Below are 7,582 nucleotides of genomic sequence, written 5' to 3'. Positions count from 1 at the left end.
TGATCCAGAGGTGGCGGCAGCACTACGAAGAACACCTGAGCGGCGATGCAGCAGACGACGAGGATGGCACGGTAACGCACCTGGGAGCACGCGCGGAAGACATTACATTACCGGCTCCGGATCTCCAAGAAATTCAGGAGGAAATCAGCCGGCTCAAAAATAATAAAGCCGCTGGGGTTGACCAAATACCAAGCGAGCTACTAAAACACGGTGGCGAGCCACTGGCTAAAGCGCTGCAGTGGGTGATTACCAAGATTTGGGAGGAGAAGATTTTACCGGAGGAGTGGATGGAAGGTGTCGTGTGTCCTATCTACAAAAAGGGCGACAAGCTGGATTGTTGTAATTACCGAGCAATCACCCTGCTGAACGCCGCCTACAAGGTACTCTCCCAAATACTATGCCGTCGACTATCACCAATTGCAAGAGAGTTCGTGGGGTAGTACCAGGCGGGTTTCATGAGCGAACGATCTACCACGGACCAGGTGTTCGCTCTTCGTCAAGTACTGCAGAAATGCCGCGAGTACAATGTGCCCACACATCATTTGTTCATCGACTTCAAAGCCGCATACAACACTATCGATCGAGATCAGCTATGGCAGATTATGCACGAGTACGGATTCCCGGACAAACTGACGCGATTAGTGAAGGCGACGATGGATCGGGTGATGTGCGTAGTACGTGTCTCAGGGACGCTCTCGAGTCCCTTCGAATCACGCAGAGGGTTACGGCAAGGTGATGGTCTCTCGTGTCTGTTATTCAACATCGCGCTGGAAGGTGTAATAAGAAGAGCAGGGATGGACACGAGTGGTACGATTTTCACAAAGTCCGTTCTGCTACTTGGCTTCGCCGATGACGTTGATATTATCGCACGAAACTTTGAGAAGATGGAGGAAGCCTACATCAGACTGAAAAGAGAAGCCAAGCGCGTCGGACTTGCCATCAACACGTCGAAGACAAAGTACATGATAGGAAAAGGTTCACGAGAAGAGAATGAGAACCGCCCGCTTCGAGTTTGCATAGGTGGCGACGAAATCGAGGTGGTTGAAGAGTTCGTGTACTTGGGCTCACTGGTGACTGCCGACAATGATACCAGCAGAGAGATTCGTAGACGCATCGTGGCAGGAAATCGTGCTTACTTTGGCCTCCGCAAGACACTTCGGTCGAACAGAATTCGCCGTCGTACGAAGTTGACCATCTACAAGACGCTGATTAGACCGGTAGTTCTGTACGGGCACGAGACCTGGACCATGCTCGTGGAGGACCAACGCGCACTTGGTGTCTTCGAACGGAAAGTGCTGCGTACCATCTACGGTGGAGTGCAGATGGAAGACAGCACATGGAGACGGCGAATGAACCATGAGTTGCATCAGCTGTTGGGGGAGCCGCCCATCTGTCATACCGCGAAAATCGGACGACTACGGTGGGCCGGGCACGTAGCCAGAATGTCGGACAATAGCCCTGTGAAAACGGTTCTCAATTGCAATCCGACCGGTACAAGAAGACGTGGCGCGCAGCGAGCACGATGGATCGACCAGGTGGAAGACGATTTGCGGACCCTTCGCAGACTGCGTGGCTGGCGACGCGCGGCTATGGACCGAGTGGAATGGAGGAATCTTTTGTATACGGCACAGGCCACTTCGGCCTTAATCTGTTAATAAATAAATAAACTTAGACCCGATGGACTGGGGAAAAATAAATTTGAATGCAGTAACGCTGAAGGCATGCCGAGACATAAATTTTAAACTGAATAGAACACCCGCTAAAACTACTGCTGGGGCAACAAATTCCAGTTTTAAAATTTTCTGTTTCATATTATAGAACTGTCAAAATTATGAATCTAAAACTGAAACACTCCTGAACATGCTCTTAGGGTTCATTTTCCTTCTAGTTCTAGTCAAACTAAAAGTAAGCTGCATTATGTAATGTTCGGTTGGCTACCAGTTTTCCAAAGAATTATAAATTTTATTGAACATGATAAAATAATAAAGTTTTGGCATTGAAAATGTCTTACTCCACTATCTGGGGCTAGGTGTCATCCTAAAATCTAAACTATCTCCTATGTAACGAAACTATGTCAGGTTTGCACGCTTATAACTCCGCTATTACTAGATGGATTTTAATCATTCACACACCAACCGATTCAGAAACACCTAACGTGAATATTGGTGAAAATTTAATATCTTTACAATGAAAGTAGACTTTCGAAGATCGGTAAAATTAAAACGTTCGCGAAAAAAGATGGGTGTGTAATGTCAGAGACATAACCGGAGTGAAGTAGAATACACTTTAGACTACAATGCTACAATTTTGACTATCTTCTGATAGGTTCTATTAAAAGCAGTTAATTCGTTATTTCTAATGGAAATACCGAAATATCAATACACTTACATCGAAATCTAAAATATTCGAACATATTTATCTATATGGTAATCCTAAAAAGAGCATTTAATGAATGTTATTGTAAATTGAATCATTACACGAAACTGTCAACAAATCACACAAATGATACCTTTTTATTTCGTGCCATTCTACGACATACCGACGATATTGTTCACAAGGGGCTCACTTACTATCCAACGCTCTTGGCAAGCCACTTTCTGATGCTTGTAATAACAAAACTTCAATTCGATTCTTTATTGATAAATGATGGCCCTGAAAAGGGCCTTATGTTTGGGCAGTATTCGGAATTTAGTTGGAGCTAGTGTATTGTGCCATCTGAGACGGCGTGCTTGGTGAACTTTTCTGACAGCTACAAACGGACGACCGCTTCTTCTTGTATCCTTTAGCAATGTTCGGAAATATTTGGATCGACGTATATGGTTCGACGATACAAACAAACTGATATTGAGCAGCAGCATGCTAAGTTTTTATACCTGACTACAGCATAATGTAAGCTTGTCCTTTTTTGTGTTGTCCTTAATATGTGTTCTTCGTAGCTCCTCCCCTTCGTTGGTCGATACACAAGCAAATTGTGTTGAACGCGTCGGAGTGCCGTTTACTTAGTAGCTGTAATGGAATACCTTGCTGTTAAAGTGTTAAAATTGGACGGAAATGCTGCCCGTTACAACAAAAAGACGAATTAGCCCACGTCTTCAGCAGCTGGCGATTCGTAACATCGAAAAGTTGAACAAACTGCTCTCCGGAGTGACAATTGCTCAGGGCGGTATGTTGCCAAATATCCAAGCCGTACTGCTTCCCAAGAACAAAATTGAAATTGTGTTTGCAATACGGAGATTATCGAACACTCAGGGTAAAGAGAGTAATGTAATACGGCACCTTGGTAAAATGTTTGCGAATTGAAACCTTTTTTGAATGCGCCTAGTAAAAATGTTTTTCACTTCACTCCAGTTTGTTTCTGACCATATTTGCAATTTGCGTACTGAAATAAATCATAATTTAGGGTTTAACCCAAATTGCTCTCCAGGGAGAAACAGTCCATGAAACAGAAAATGAAAACTTATTCTTTGAAATGATTTTGGTGGCCCTGGAAAGGGCCTTTTTTATGATGATACAAGTGAGTTCTACCTTTTCAGCTTCCAAATCCATACAAAGTGCGTCCCTGCCGCTTCAGAGTATAGACGACATTCATTGAGGTTTTGTGCTTGGCGTGTTCAGTGTAGGTCACGGCATCTCGGATGACAATTTCCTGCACACCATCAGCATTCGTGGATTAAATCGGAGATGCATTTTACACCACCACGACGAGCCAGACGCCGAATGGAGGATTTGGTGATTCCCTGGATTTTATCACGAAGGACCTTGCGATGACGCTTGGTACGGGAACGCAAACATGATACCGCTCATTGTACCGTCCGGACGAGCATGTTGCATGACGAGCGAGCACCCCCTGATACAAAACAAGCTCGCGTGACCTGTATATATAACATTCCCGTATGAAATGAAACGCTTATATACTCTTTTTTGAAGGCTCTGCGTGAGATGTGCTTGCAAATTGCGCATTTTCATCGCTGTTTTCGAAGGATTTTCTAAAAATCCTTCTTTTGGTTTATTTATAGTAGTCGCACTTATTCCGAAATTTAATACGAAATGCGTGCACGAATTTCCTGTCAGATAGTGCAAAAATATTGCGATTTCGATCAGTAGAACGGAAGATATTCGCATTTCAAACCTGGGTAAATTTCTCAACTGAAATTTTTGAAACGGGACCCCTTATTGAAACGTTAGAAGTATTCTACTTCAAAAGGGGAAATTGCCATTCGTGAGGCAGATTTCTCAGGCAGAGTTTACCTTATTACCTACTCAATCAAACGTATGAGCTTATAACTTGGGTCGGACCGCTTCTTGGAAATTGATATTTGGCCACGTTGTAGCTAAAGGTCCCCGGAACAGGTATGACCTGATTCCAGAGGGTCTCATCTCCGACCCTAGAACAATTTTTTTCAAATTTAAAAATTTATGAAAATATCACAAGGCTGTATGATGTCCTACTCAATCAAACATATGAGCTTATAACTTGGCTCAGACCGCTTGTTGGCACTTGATATTTGGCCACGTTGTAGCTAAAGGTCCCCGGAATAGGTATGACCTGATTCCAGAGGGTCTCATCTCCGACCCTAGAACAATTTTTTTCAAATTTAAAAATTTATGAAAATATCACAAGGCTGTATGATGTCCTACTCAATCAAACCTATGAGCTTATAACTTGGCTCAGACCGCTTGTTGGCACTTGATATTTGGCCACGTTGTAGCTAAAGGTCCCCGGAACAGGTATGATCTGATTCCAGAGGGTCTCATCTCCGACCCCAGAACAATTTTTTTTAAATTTAAAAATTTATGAAAATATCACAAGGCTGTATGATATCCTACTCAATCAAACCTATGAGCTTATAACTTGGCTCAGACCGCTTGTTGGCACTTGATATTTGGCCACGTTGTAGCTAAAGGTCCCCGGAACAGGTATGACCTGATTCCAGAGGGTCTCATCTCCGACCCTAGAACAATTTTTTTCAAATTTAAAAAATTATGAAAATATCACAAGGCTGTATGATGTCCTACTCAATCAAACATATGAGCTTATAACTTGGCTCAGACCGCTTGTTGGCACTTGATATTTGGCCACGTTGTAGCTAAAGGTCCCCGGAATAGGTATGACCTGATTCCAGAGGGTCTCATCTCCGACCCTAGAACAATTTTTTTTCAAATTTAAAAATTTATGAACATATCACAAGGCTCATCTCCAACCCTAGAACAATTTTTTTCAAATTTAAAAATTTATGAAAATATCACAAGGCTGTATGATATCCTACTCAATCAAACGCATGAGCTTATAATTTGGCTCAGACCGCTTGTTGGCACTTGATATTTGGCCACGTTGTAGCTAAAGGTCCCCGGAACAGGTATGACTTGATTCCAGAGGGTCTCATCTCCGACCCTAGAACAATTTTTTTCAAATTTAAAAATTTATGAAAATATCACAAGGCTGTATGATATCCTACTCAATCAAACCTATGAGCTTATAACTTGGCTCAGACCGCTTGTTGGCACTTGATATTTGGCCACGTTGTAGCTAAAGGTCCCCGGAACAGGTATGATCTGATTCCAGAGGGTCTCATCTCCGACCCTAGAACATTTTTTTTCAAATTTAAAAATTTATGAAAATATCACAAGGCTGTACGATGTCCTACTCAATCAAACTTATGAGCTTATAACTTGGCTCAGACCGCTTATTGGCACTTGATATTTGGCCACGTTGTAGCTAAAGGTCCCCGGAATAGGTATGACCTGATTCCAGAGGGTCTCATCTCCGACCCTAGAACAATTTTTTTCAAATTTAAAAATTTATGAAAATATCACAAGGCTGTATGATGTCCTACTCAATCAAACCTATGAGCTTATAACTTGGCTCAGACCGCTTGTTGGCACTTGATATTTGGCCACGTTGTAGCTAAAGGTCCCCGGAACAGGTATGATCTGATTCCAGAGGGTCTCATCTCCGACCCTAGAACATTTTTTTTCAAATTTAAAAATTTATGAAAATATCACAAGGCTGTATGATGTCCTACTCAATCAAACATATGAGCTTATAACTTGGTTCAGACCGCTTGTTGGCACTTGATATTTGGCCACGTTGTAGCTAAAGGTCCCCGGAACAGGTATGATCTGATTCCAGAGGGTCTCATCTCCGACCCTAGAACAATTTTTTTCAAATTTAAAAATTTATGAAAATATCACAAGGCTGTATGATATCCTACTCAATCAAACGCATGAGCTTATAATTTGGCTCAGACCGCTTGTTGGCACTTGATATTTGGCCACGTTGTAGCTAAAGGTCCCCGGAACAGGTATGACTTGATTCCAGAGGGTCTCATCTCCGACCCTAGAACAATTTTTTTCAAATTTAAAAATTTATGAAAATATCACAAGGCTGTATGATATCCTACTCAATCAAACCTATGAGCTTATAACTTGGCTCAGACCGCTTGTTGGCACTTGATATTTGGCCACGTTGTAGCTAAAGGTCCTCGGAACAGGTATGATCTGATTCCAGAGGGTCTCATCTCCGACCCTAGAACATTTTTTTTCAAATTTAAAAATTTATGAAGATATCACAAGGCTGTACGATGTCCTACTCAATCAAACTTATGAGCTTATAACTTGGCTCAGACCGCTTATTGGCACTTGATATTTGGCCACGTTGTAGCTAAAGGTCCCCGGAATAGGTATGACCTGATTCCAGAGGGTCTCATCTCCGACCCTAGAACAATTTTTTTCAAATTTAAAAATTTATGAAAATATCACAAGGCTGTATGATGTCCTACTCAATCAAACTTATGAGCTTATAACTTGGCTCAGACCGCTTGTTGGCACTTGATATTTGGCCACGTTGTAGCTGAAGGTCCCCGGAATAGGTATGACCTGATTCCAGAGGGTCTCATCTCCGACCCTAGAACAATTTTTTTCAAATTTAAAAATTTATGAAAATATCACAAGGCTGTATGATATCCTACTCAATCAAACCTATGAGCTTATAACTTGGCTCAGACCGCTTGTTGGCACTTGATATTTGGCCACGTTGTAGCTAAAGGTCTCCGGAACAGGTATGACCTGATTCCAGAGGGTCTCATCTCCGACCCTAGAACAATTTTTTTCAAATTTAAAAAATTATGAAAATATCACAAGGCTGTATGATGTCCTACTCAATCAAACATATGAGCTTATAACTTCGCTCAGACCGCTTGTTGGCACTTGATATTTGGCCACGTTGTAGCTAAAGGTCTCCGGAATAGGTATGACCTGATTCCAGAGGGTCTCATCTCCGACCCTAGAACAATTTTTTTCAAATTTAAAAATTTATGAAAATATCACAAGGCTGTATGATGTCCTACTCAATCAAACCTATGAGCTTATAACTTGGCTCAGACCGCTTGTTGGCACTTGATATTTGGCCACGTTGTAGCTAAAGGTCCCCGGAACAGGTATGATCTGATTCCAGAGGGTCTCATCTCCGACCCTAGAACATTTTTTTTCAAATTTAAAAATTTATGAAAATATCACAAGGCTGTATGATGTCCTACTCAATCAAACATATGAGCTTATGACTTGGCTCAGACCGCTTGTTGGC

The sequence above is a fragment of the Topomyia yanbarensis genome, chromosome 2 (genome assembly GCF_030247195.1).
Source record: "Topomyia yanbarensis strain Yona2022 chromosome 2, ASM3024719v1, whole genome shotgun sequence".
NCBI lineage: Eukaryota > Metazoa > Arthropoda > Insecta > Diptera > Culicidae > Topomyia > Topomyia yanbarensis.
Note: the sequence above shows the minus strand (reverse complement) of the source record.